Here is a 12,877-nt window from a genome sequence, read left to right on the forward strand (position 1 = left end):
CTCTAACATCCACCAGCTCCATGATGTTGTCATGGAGGAGTGGAAGAGGATTCCAGTGGCAATCTGTGAAGCTCTAGTGAATAGAGATTAGCAAATTTGATCGGTCCCTGCCTATTCAGCAAGCTATAGCACTTGTTGAATAAGATGCAGAGGGAATACATGGAGCATGCTGACTGATCAACTGTCCGGCGCCGCAGCTGCATGTGTCGCAGCTGTGTCACTGTCACTGGATTTCGATGCATGTGCTGTGACAGTAATACAGCCACGACACATGCAGCTGTGGCGTTAGACAGCTGATCAGTCAGCATGCTCCATGTATCCGGGTTTCCTCTGCAGTTTATTCGGCAAGCGCTATAGCTTGCCGAATAAGCAGGGAACCAATCAAATTCGCTCAACTCTATTAATGAACTCCATGTACAAGAGAGTTAAGGCAGTGCTTGAAAATAATGGTGGCCACACAAAATATTGATACATTGGTCAAAATTTGGGAATTTTCTCTTAGGGGTGTACTCACTTTTGTTGTCAGCATTTTAGAGTTTAATGGCTGTGTGTTGGGTTCTTTAAAGGGAACAACATATTTACACTGCTATACAAGATGTAGACTGACTACTCTACATTGTATCAAAAAGTTATATGTTCTGTGTTGTCTCATAAAAAGATATAATAAAATATTCACAAAATGGGGTGTACTCACTATTGTGATGCACAGTATATGGGTGCAGGCTATATGAATGTGTGAATGCAGACAAGCGTGAGCTGTCATATTTTTGATCAGATTGCACACGGACAGTGCACTGATCATTGTTATTCAATAGACCTGTCCAGGCGAACAATTTTTTCTCTGACTGTTCTTTAAAAAAAAAAAAAATCGAAACCTGCACTTCTTTCTGCAAAGTGTCGGATAAGACTCACACATTGAAGTCTATAGGTGAAAGAGAAAAATCTGATCTCACATGGAATATCCAAATGATATCCAATTTTTACGGATAGATTTCTGTTATAAACCTAGAAAACTGTATGTGATCATGTACATGTTTCAAAGTACTTGTATAAAAACAGATGGCACACGTACATAAAAAACGGACACATGGATCGTACATTGATTAAAATCTCATGAAAATTTGAAAAAAATGGTCTGAGTTTTCTGGATGAAACTCGGGTGTCCATGAACTGTCAGCTTAGCCACACAGGAATTGTGAATACAGCAGCACTTTTCTAATATTGCATTAGCAGAAATACAACCCAAATCAGGCAAATCACTTTCTATGGTAGCGGCACACTATATGCAACATCATGACTGCAGAATAAGCAGCACTACCATTGAATCTATTCCAATTAACATTAGAGGAGGTGATATGATTCCAACCCTTTTGCATTTGGAATCATGTTGGATCTATAGATTGTGCTGTGTATCTTCCTGGGATATTGAGGAACTTTTATTTACAGGTTTCTACATAAGATAGAAGATTTACATTTTTTGTAATTTAGTATCTCTCCTTTTTTTGTCTCATCAGCGCTGATTTAATTTGGCTACGATATCTCTTCTTGACATCTGAATCACTTAATTGCTCCATTAACTTGGGTGTGTGTTAATAGATATTCTATACACTCAAATCTTTATGATTGCTCTTTATGACGTATGATATTTGTGCTTCTTTGGATTATTTGCATTATCTTGGGTGGCTTTCAAATGTCTCCACTCATGTGAAGGGACATTTGATGGCCGGCTCTCTAAACATTATTTTGTGACGCTTGTGTATTCCCTCACATGGCTTTTGCTCTGTGGTGCGGTATCCGACCATTTCGCTTATGTTTCCTGTTTGTCGTTTTCACATTCAGACCTTGGATTCCGTGTCCCTTTCTTCGTTCTAACTTAGTATTTTCAACCACTGAATAATTTTAAATGTTTTTAGCTCTAATCACATTTGCAATTACTATTTATTTGTTATTACATTTGGTCTACATGTAGAGTGATATGTTCTGATTATTTTATTTTACTACGATACGCCTTTTATGCTCTACTTTGTCTGCTCTGACAGCCTATCATATAACATAATTTCCTGTTATGCGTTTCAGTAGACCCCATGTCAAGGCTGCACCAATCAAGCATCAAAGTATCACAACCAGATACGACATTGGTGGGGGAACGATATGTGATTTAAGACGGACAAGGTGATTAGTCCAGATATGACAGGATGCAATTGTTTATGTACCTTTAGCATCAACCATGTGTCACTAGGGATGTATGTGGCAATAATTATGGGAACTTTTCTGTATTTATAACACTTTGCACTAGTTTTAGACCTATATGGTATGTAAGATGTTGTATTTATATATTTGTTTGTTTCATTATTAAACGCTGATATGTAAATTGTATGGGCGGCGTCATGGATGGAACACCTTCCATCCAGTTCCTATGTAAGGCTGCCATTTTGACTGTTTTGTATGCTTGAAAAAGACCTTTGATGGTTGAAACGTGGCATTTGGCACAATAAAGGAACATTTTTCACCTGGATTGGATGCTGTGCTTCACTTTGCTTTGGTATTTCCGGTGATACAGTCCACCTTCACATGCACGCCTCTGACATTCTATCATATTCTGCGGCCTCCTTGACCGCGTGCCTCGTGTCCACATTTTCTTGACAGATATTATCTCTTAAGTCTATACGTCCAGGATATCTTCTATCTATGCCAATTCTGCACAATGCACTGGCACTATACCCCTGAGGAAGCTACATTGCTGTAGCGTAACAAGTGGGGTCTGTGACTCTCTCCATTTATTTTACATTGTGGGTTATGTACACTGAAGGGTATATGAATGATTAATCTGATCTCTAACATTTTGAAAACATAATTATATTATAACTAGAGTTGAGCGACCTTGACCTTTTTAGAGTCGAGCCGGGTTTCGCGAAACCCGACTATCTCAAAAGTCGGGTCGAGTGAAATCGGCCGATTATGACGTAAAGTCGGGATCGACCGAAACACGAAACCCAATGCAAGTCAATGGGGCAGCATAGTCGGCAGTGAGTGGGGGCCAGGAAAACACCTAGAGTGCCCATTTTAATGTCAAAACCATCCATTCTTCTTAATGAAGCTTGTCAAGCGTAATTTACCTTATAATAATTGGAAGGCATTTGAAATTGGGGGTCATTTGGCTAAAGTTGTGTGGGGTAGGGCTGGTTCAAGTAATTAGTGGGCCCAGGAAATCTGGACCACGTCACGGCAGTGGAGCAGGGAGAGGTAAGTATTTCAACTTTGCAAGTGCTGTGATCCTGAGCAAGCAGGGGGGGCCCACTTGTTGGCATTGGCACTGGCACAGGGCCCCTCAAAGTACAGCGGTGTGTTTGCACGGCGGGGGCGCCTCCCACCGGCAGCAACACTTTTGCGTACTATGAGAGGCCCTGTGCCAGTGACGTCGCCAACTAGTATTCCTCCCCCCAGCTGATGAAGGAACCTGCACTTTCATCTGCACCTTCCTCTTTGTCCCCGTGTAAGGTGGTATGGTATGCGGGAAGAGCAACCTGACTTTCAGCAGGGTCACAATGTTGTTGTGTAGCATGCACGGGGAATGTTGCGTTATGGGTCAATGTACCAGCAGACTCATCTATCACTGGCTGGGCAATGGGCACGATGAAGTGGAAACACAGCTATAGGCCCAAAGAATAAAGTGGGCTAAATGCAGTTCAAAATTGGTAACACAGGAATAACCAGGGGGCATTGCAGTGGAGGACAACTGGAATGAGAGGCTGACACAGAGAGTAGGGCCAAATCAGTAAGTAGTCGAAATGCAGTTCAAAATTGGCAACCGTAGTAAACAGGCGGCACAGCTTTGTTCAGTGGAGGAGAACAGCAAGGAGTGGCAGACACCGATAGTAGGCCCCAACCCAACTAGTAGGCCAAATGCAGTCTAACATTAACAACTACTTAACGAGAGCCTGAAAATGGAATTTCAGGACAGGAAACCAGGAGAACAGCAAGGAGTGGCAGACACCGATAGTAGGCCCCAAACCAACTAGTATGTCAAATGCAGTTGTTCCATTTAACCACAATTTAATGAGAGCCTGAAGATAGAAGCTCAGGAAAGGCAACCTGGGGAACACCTTGGAGTGTAACACACCTTCTCTCTCCACCCCATACCCATTTTGTAGGCCTAATGCAGTGTACTTTTCTACAACTACTAAACGAGAGTCGGAAGACCGAAGCAATGGCAAGGAAACCTGGGGAACACCTTGGAGTGTAACACACCATCTCTCTCCACCCCATACCCAATTTGTAGGCCTAATGCAGTGTAGTTTCCAAGAACTACTAAACGAGAGCCGGAAGATCGAAGCTCAGGAAAGGCAACCTGGGGAACACCTTGGAGTGTAACACACCCTCTCTCTACACCCCATACCCAATTTGAAGGCCTAATGCAGTGTAGTTTCCAAGAACTACTAAACGAGAGCCGGAAGATCGAAGCTCAGGAAAGGCAACCTGGGGAACACCTTGGAGTGTAACACACCCTCTCGCTACACCCCATACCCAATTTGAAGGCCTAATGCAGCGTAGTTTCCAACAACTACTAAACGAGAGCCGGAAGATCGAAGCTCAGGAAAGGCAACCTGGGGAACACCTTGGAGTGTAACACACCCTCTCGCTACACCCCATACCCAATTTGAAGGCCTAATGCAGCGTAGTTTCCAACAACTACTAAACGAGAGCCGGAAGATCGAAGCTCAGGAAAGGCAACCTGGGGAACACCTTGGAGTGTAACAAACCCTCTCTCTACACCCCATACCCAATTTGTAGGCCTAATGCAGCGTAGTTTCCGACAACTACTAAACGAGAGCATGAAGATCGAAGCTCAGGAAAGGCAACCTGGGGAACACCTTGGAGTGTAACACACCATCTCTCTACACCCCATACCCAATTTGAAGGCCTAATGCAGCGTAGTTTCCAACAACTACTAAACGAGAGCCGGAAGATCGAAGCTCAGGAAAGGCAACCTGGGGAACACCTTGGAGTGTAACACAACGTCTCTCTACACCACGGAAGGGCTGATTCTTAGGAAGGAAGGCTGTTGGAAATAAGCATTGCGCGTCCGAGGGTGATTATATTCTTATTAGGTATATACTCACCCTCGGACGCGCCCTGCTTCTTTATTTGGAATGAATGTTTATTTGCAATGTGGTGTTGACTTTCTCTATTATTTTGGTAATTAATGATTTTATTATTTTCATTGTTTTGCATCTTCTCGGCAATAATATAAAGAAGACACGACAGGACAACACTCGGTGGATGCCATATGTGTGTTTTCAATTGAAAAAACCTTTCAGTTAACTACTTGCAGGAGAAAGTAATTGTAGCTGGTGGCCATTTTTAGTACTGTACCAGATTTTAGTTGTGTGTTTGTTTTTAATGTTAAAATGTCTGCATTTGATATCTCTCCAGTATTTTCTTTTTTGTAAGCAAAATACTTATTTTTATATTTTCTGATGTTGGTTCCAGGGGTACACGGGCAGCAGTGCCCTGGTCAGTGTAGTAGTAGTTGAAAGAATGGACCGTAGACAGGCATCGAAGGCCTAAAATAAAAAAATTGGGCTGGCTGTAGGCAATTTTAAATTGGTTCCAGGGGTACACGGGCAGCAGTGGTGTGGTCAGTGGAGGCCTAGTGGAAGGAGTGACCGCAGACAGGCATCGAAGGCCTAAAATAATAACACATGGCTGTAGGCAATTTTAAATTGGTTCCAGGGGTACACGGGCAGCAGTGACCTGGTCAGTGTAGTAGTAGTTGAAAGAATGGACCGCAGACAGGCATCGAAGGCCTAAAATAAAAAAATTGGGCTGGCTGTAGGCAATTTTAAATTGGTTCCAGGGGTACACGGGCAGCAGTGGTGTGGTCAGTGGAGGCCTAGTGGAAGGAGTGACCGCAGACAGGCATCGAAGGCCTAAAATAATAACACATGGCTGTAGGCAATTTTAAATTGGTTCCAGGGGTACACGGGCAGCAGTGACCTGGTCAGTGTAGTAGTAGTTGAAAGAATGGACCGCAGACAGGCATCGAAGGCCTAAAATAAAAAAATTGGGCTGGCTGTAGGCAATTTTAAATTGGTTCCAGGGGTACACGGGCAGCAGTGGTGTGGTCAGTGGAGGCCTAGTGGAAGGAGTGACCGCAGACAGGCATCGAAGGCCTAAAATAATAACACATGGCTGTAGGCAATTTTAAATTGGTTCCAGGGGTACACGGGCAGCAGTGATCTGGTCAGTGTAGTAGTAGTTGAAAGAATGGACCGCAGACAGGCATCGAAGGCCTAAAATAATAACACATGGCTGTAGGCAATTTTAAATTGGTTCCAGGGGTACACGGACAGCAGTGGTGTGGTCAGTGGAGGCCTAGTGGAAGGAGTGACCGCAGACAGGCATCGAAGGCCTAAAATAATAACACATGGCTGTAGGCAATTTTAAATTGGTTCCAGGGGTACACGGGCAGCAGTGACCTGGTCAGTGTAGTAGTAGTTGAAAGAATGGACCGCAGACAGGCATCGAAGGCCTAAAATAATAACACATGGCTGTAGGCAATTTTAAATTGGTTCCAGGGGTACACGGACAGCAGTGGTGTGGTCAGTGGAGGCCTAGTGGAAGGAGTGACCGCAGACAGGCATCGAAGGCCTAAAATAATAACACATGGCTGTAGGCAATTTTAAATTGGTTCCAGGGGTACACGGGCAGCAGTGACCTGGTCAGTGTAGTAGTAGTTGAAAGAATGGACCGCAGACAGGCATCGAAGGCCTAAAATAATAACACATGGCTGTAGGCAATGTTAAATTGGTTCCAGGGGTACACGGGCAGCAGTGGTGTGGTCAGTGGAGGCCTAGTGGAAGGAGTGACCACAGACAGGCATCGAAGGCCTAACATAACAAAAATGTCAATACAATGGTATTGTCAGTGGCAGGCATTGAAGGATGTCAGCGCATAGACTAAACATTGGTGGAGCTGTGAGATAATTTTGCAAGTGGTAGAGCACTGTTTGAGCTGGGGTGGGGGGAAACTGTCTTGTGGCCGGCGGTACAGGCCCAGGGCCCCTCATATTACAACGGTGTGTCTGACGTTGGGTGCGCACCACCACCGCCAGAGACACTTTATTGTACTAGGAGGGACCCAGTGGCAGTGCCGTCGACCAAAAGCGGGCTCACCCACCTCTTCAGACAAACTGCACTCTCACGGGTGCTGTCGCCAAGTGTCGATACCACGGCCCCGTGTGGGGAGTTTGGCCATTTAGTGAGGTGTAAACATGTCGTATGCTGGACAATCAGGTGCTGAAAATTACGAGATTGGAAAAGGCATTCAGAATAGTCCACAGGCAAGACCTTTTCATAGGAAAGCTAGGTGTCAGCCGGGCAAGGTGGGGCAAAAGATTTCGAAATCCAGTTGTGGTTCATTTTAATGAAGGTTAGATCATCTACATTTTGGGTAGCCAGACGAGTCCTTTTTTCTGTTAGTATTGAACCTGCAGCACTGAATACTCTTTCTGATAGGACACTAGCTGCCGGGCAAGCAAGCTCCTGCAATGCATATTCTGCCAATTCTGGCCAGGTGTCTAATTTTGATGCCCAGTAATCAAATGGGAATGACGGTTGAGGGAGAACATCGATAAGGGATGAAAAATAGTTTGTAACCATACTGGACAAATGTTGTCTCCTGTCACTTTGAATTGATGCTGCAGTACCTGTCCTGTCTGCGGTCATAGCAAAATCACTCCACAACCTGGTCAGAAAACCCCTCTGGCCAACGCCACTTCTGATTTCTGCCCCTCTAACTCCTCTGGTCTGCTGGCCCCTGCAGCTCGTGTGAGAACGATCACGGGCGCTGTGTGCAGGGAATGCCAGAAGCAAACGGTCAACAAGAGTTGATTGTTTGGTTGTTAATATTAGTTCCAAGTTCTCATGTGGCATTATATTTTGCAATTTGCCTTTATAGCGAGGATCAAGGAGGCAGGCCAACCAGTAATCGTCATCATTCATCATTTTAGTTATGTGTGTGTCCCTTTTGAGGATACGTAAGGCATAATCCGCCATGTGGGCCAAAGTTCCAGTTCTCAAATCTGCGGTTGTGCTTGGTTGAGGGGCAGTTTCAGGCAAATCCACGTCACTTGTGTCCCTCAAAAAACCAGAACCCGGCCTTGCCGCGCCACCAATTTCCAGTGGCCCCGGAAAAGCTTCCTCATTAAAAATATAATCATCCCCATCATCCTCCTCGTCCTCCTCCTCCTCTTCGCCCGCTACCTCGTCCTGTACACTGCCCTGGCCAGACAATGGCTGACTGTCATCAAGGCTTTCCTCTTCCTCAGCTGCAGACGCCTGATCCTTTATGTGCGTCAAACTTTGCATCAGCAGACGCATTAGGGGGATGCTCATGCTTATTATGGCGTTGTCTGCACTAACCAGCCGTGTGCATTCCTCAAAACACTGAAGGACTTGACACATGTCTTGAATCTTCGACCACTGCACACCTGACAACTCCATGTCTGCCATCCTACTGCCTGCCCGTGTATGTGTATCCTCCCAAAAAACATAACAGCCCGCCTCTGTTCACACAGTCTCTGAAGCATGTGCAGTGTTGAGTTCCACCTTGTTGCAACGTCTATGATTAGGCGATGCTGGGGAAGGTTCAAAGAACGCTGATAGGTCTGCATACGGCTGGAGTGTACGGGCGAACGGCGGATATGTGAGCAAAGTCCACGCACTTTGAGGAGCAGGTCGGATAACCCCGGATAACTTTTCAGGAAGCACTGCACCACCAGGTTTAAGGTGTGAGCCAGGCAAGGAATGTGTTTCAGTTGGGAAAGGGAGATGGCAGCCATGAAATTCCTTCCGTTATCACTCACTACCTTGCCTGCCTCAAGATCTACAGTGCCCAGCCACGACTGCGTTTCTTTCTGCAAGAACTCGGACAGAACTTCCGCGGTGTGTCTGTTGTCGCCCAAACACTTCATAGCCAATACAGCCTGCTGACGTTTGCCAGTAGCTGCCCCATAATGGGAGACCTGGTGTGCAACAGTGGCAGCTGCGGATGGAGTGGTTGTGCGACTGCGGTCTGTGGACGAGCTCTCGCTTCTGCAGGAGGACGAAGAGGAGGAGGAGGGGGTGCGAACGGCTACAGCCAATTGTTTCCTAGACCGTGGGCTAGGCAGAACTGTCCCAAACTTGCTGTCCCCTGTGGACCCTGCATCCACCACATTTAACCAGTGTGCCGTGATGGACACGTAACGTCCCTGGCCATGCCTACTGGTCCATGCATCTGTTGTCAGGTGCACCTTTGTGCTCACAGATTGCCTGAGTGCATGGACGATGCGCTCTTTAACATGCTGGTGGAGGGCTGGGATGGCTTTTCTGGAAAAAAAGTGTCGACTGGGTAGCTCGTAGCGTGGTACAGCGTAGTCCATCAGGGCTTTGAAAGCTTAGCTTTCAACTAACCGGTAGGGCATCATCTCTAACGAGATTAGTCTAGCTATGTGTGCGTTCAAACCCTGTGTACGCGGATGCGAGGCTAAGTACTTCCTTTTTCTAACCATAGTCTCATGTAGGGTGAGCTGGACTGGAGAGCTGGAGATCATGGAACTAGCGGGGGTGCCGGTGGACATGGCAGACTGAGAGACGGTGGGAGATGGTATTGTTGCCACCGGTGCCCTAGATGCAGTGTTTCCTACTACGAAACTGGTGATTCCCTGACCCTGACGGCTTTGGCCTGGCAAAGAAACCTGCACAGATACTGCAGGTGGTGCGGAAAATGGTGGCCCTACACTGCCGGAAGGGATGTTGCGTTGCTGACTAGCTTCATTGGCCGAGGGTGCTACAACCTTAAGGGACGTTTGGTAGTTAGTCCAGGCTTGCAAATGCATGGTGGTTAAATGTCTATGCATGCAACTTGTATTGAGACTTTTCAGATTCTGTCCTCTGCTTAAGGTAGTTAAACATTTTTGACAGATGACTTTGCGCTGATCAATTGGATGTTGTTTAAAAAAATGCCAGACTGCACTCTTTCTAGCATCGGATACCTTTTCAGGCATTGCAGACTGAGCTTTAACCGGATGGCCACGCTGTCCTCCAACAGGTTTTAGTTTTGCCACGCGTTTTGGGCAAGATACGGGCCCGGCAGATGGAACCTGTTGCGATGTTGATGCCTGCTGCGGCCCCTCCTCCTCCGCTTCAGAACTGCTGCCGCCTGCACCCTGTTCCCCCAATGGCTGCCAATCGGGGTCAAGAACTGGGTCATCTATTACCTCTTCTTGTAGCTCGTGTGCAACTTCGTCTGTGTCACCGTGGCGGTCGGTGGTATAGCGTTCGTGATGGGGCAACATAGTCTCATCAGGGTCTGATTCTTGATCAGCACCCTGCGATGGCAATGTTGTGGTCTGAGTCAAAGGACCAGGATAGTAGTCTGGCTGTGGCTGTGCATCAGTGCACTCCATGTCAGATTCAACTTGTAATGGGCATGGACTGTTAACTGCTTCACTTTCTAAGCCAGGGACGGTATGTGTAAAGAGCTCCATGGAGTAACCCGTTGTGTCGCCTGCTGCATTCTTCTCTGTTGTTGTTTTTGCTGAAGAGGACAAGGAAACGACTTGTCCCTGACCGTGAACATCCACAAACGACGCGCTGCTTTGACATTTACCAGTTTCACGAGAGGAGGCAAAAGAGCTAGAGGCTGAGTCAGCAAGATAAGCCAAAACTTGCTCTTGCTGCTCCGGCTTTAAAAGCGGTTTTCCTACTCCCAGAAAAGGGAGCGTTCGAGGCCTTGTGTAGCCAGACGACGAACCTGGCTCCACAGCTCCAGACTTAGGTGCAATATTTTTTTTCCCACGACCAGCTGATGCTCCACCACTACCACTACCCTCATTACCAGCTGACAATGAACGCCCCCGGCCACGACCTCTTCCACCAGACTTCCTCATTGTTTTAAAAACGTTAACAAACGAACGGTATTTGTTGCTGTCACACAACTTACACGGTGAGCTATAACTTCAGTATGATTTAGCTACCCCTTTACAGGTGGGTGAGACCACAACGAAAATCAGCCACAATGTTACACACTCTGTTGTTGTTGGCAACAAATTAGATGGCACACACGCAGGACTGTCACTGAAGCGCAAATGTAAATATTTATCTCCCACTGATTTGTGTTTGTTTTTTTTAAAAGGGAGACTTCAGAAAAAAAAAAAATTAAAAAAAAATTATTTTTTACAGAAGAATTTATAAAACAAATAAAATGAAATGATTGTTTCAGGGAGAATTTAGGAAAAAAAAAAAAAAAAAGGCTTTGTAGGGCCCACTGAGTGAGAGAGGACGCACACAGGAGTCAGGAGTGGCACACAAGCCCAGAGGCCAATATTAATCTCCCACCGATTGATTTAGTTATTTTTTTTGGTAGATTTTGGAACCCAAATCAAGCAAAAAAATTAATAGGCTTTCTATGGCCCACAACTGGGGAGAGAGAGAGAGATGGCACACCCAGGAGTCAAGACTGGCACACAAGCAGAAGGGGCAATATGAATCTCCCACAGATATTTTTTTTTTTTTCAGGGAGACTTGAGAGAAAAAAAAATACAAAAAAAATGATTTTTTTCAGGAATAATTTAGAAACCAAAGAAAATAAAATGATTGTTTCAGGGAGAATTTAGAAAACAAATAAAACAAAAAATAGGCTTTCTAGGGCCCACTGAGTGACAGATGACGCACACAGGAGTCAGGAGTGGCACACAAGCCCAGAGGCCAATATTAATCTCCCACCGATTGATTTAGTTATTTTTTTTGGTAGATTTTGGAACCCAAATCAAGCAAAAAAATTAATAGGCTTTCTATGGCCCACAATTGGGGAGAGAGAGAGAGATGGCACACCCAGGAGTCAAGACTGGCACACAAGCAGAAGGGGCAATATGAATCTCCCACAGATTTTTTTTTTTTTTTCAGGGAGACTTGAGAGAAAAAAAAATACCAAAAAAATGATTTTTTTCAGGAATAATTTAGAAACCAAAGAAAATAAAATGATTGTTTCAGGGAGAATTTAGAAAACAAATAAAACAAAAAATAGGCTTTCTAGGGCCCACTGAGTGACAGATGACGCACACAGGAGTCAGGAGTGGCACACAAGCCCAGAGGCCAATATTAATCTCCCACTGATTGATTTAGTGATTTTTTTCAGGTAGATTTTGGAACCCAAATCAAGCAAAAAAATTAATAGGCTTTCTATGGCCCACAATTGGGGAGAGAGAGAGAGATGGCACACCCAGGAGTCAAGACTGGCACACAAGCAGAAGGGGCAATATGAATCTCCCACAGATTTTTTTATTTTTTTTTTTTCAGGGAGACTTGAGAGAAAAAAAAATACAAAAAAAATGATTTTTTTCAGGAATAATTTAGAAACCAAAGAAAATAAAATGATTGTTTCAGGGAGAATTTAGAAAACAAATAAAACAAAAAATAGGCTTTCTAGGGCCCACTGAGTGACAGATGACGCACACAGGAGTCAGGAGTGGCACACAAGCCCAGAGGCCAATATTAATCTCCCACTGATTGATTTAGTGATTTTTTTCAGGTACATTTTGGAACCCAAATCAAGCAAAAAAATTAATAGGCTTTCTATGGCCCACAATTGGGGAGAGAGAGAGAGATGGCACACCCAGGAGTCAAGACTGGCACACAAGCAGAAGGGGCAATATGAATCTCCCACAGATTTTTTTATTTTTTTTCAGGGAGACTTGAGAGAAAAAAAAATACCAAAAAAATGATTTTTTTCAGGAATAATTTAGAAACCAAAGAAAATAAAATGATTGTTTCAGGGAGAATTTAGAAAACAAATAAAACAAAAAATAGGCTTTCTAGGGCCCACTGAGTGACAG

Source organism: Ranitomeya imitator, chromosome 1, assembly GCF_032444005.1.
Source record: "Ranitomeya imitator isolate aRanImi1 chromosome 1, aRanImi1.pri, whole genome shotgun sequence".
Taxonomy (NCBI): Eukaryota; Metazoa; Chordata; class Amphibia; order Anura; family Dendrobatidae; genus Ranitomeya; species Ranitomeya imitator.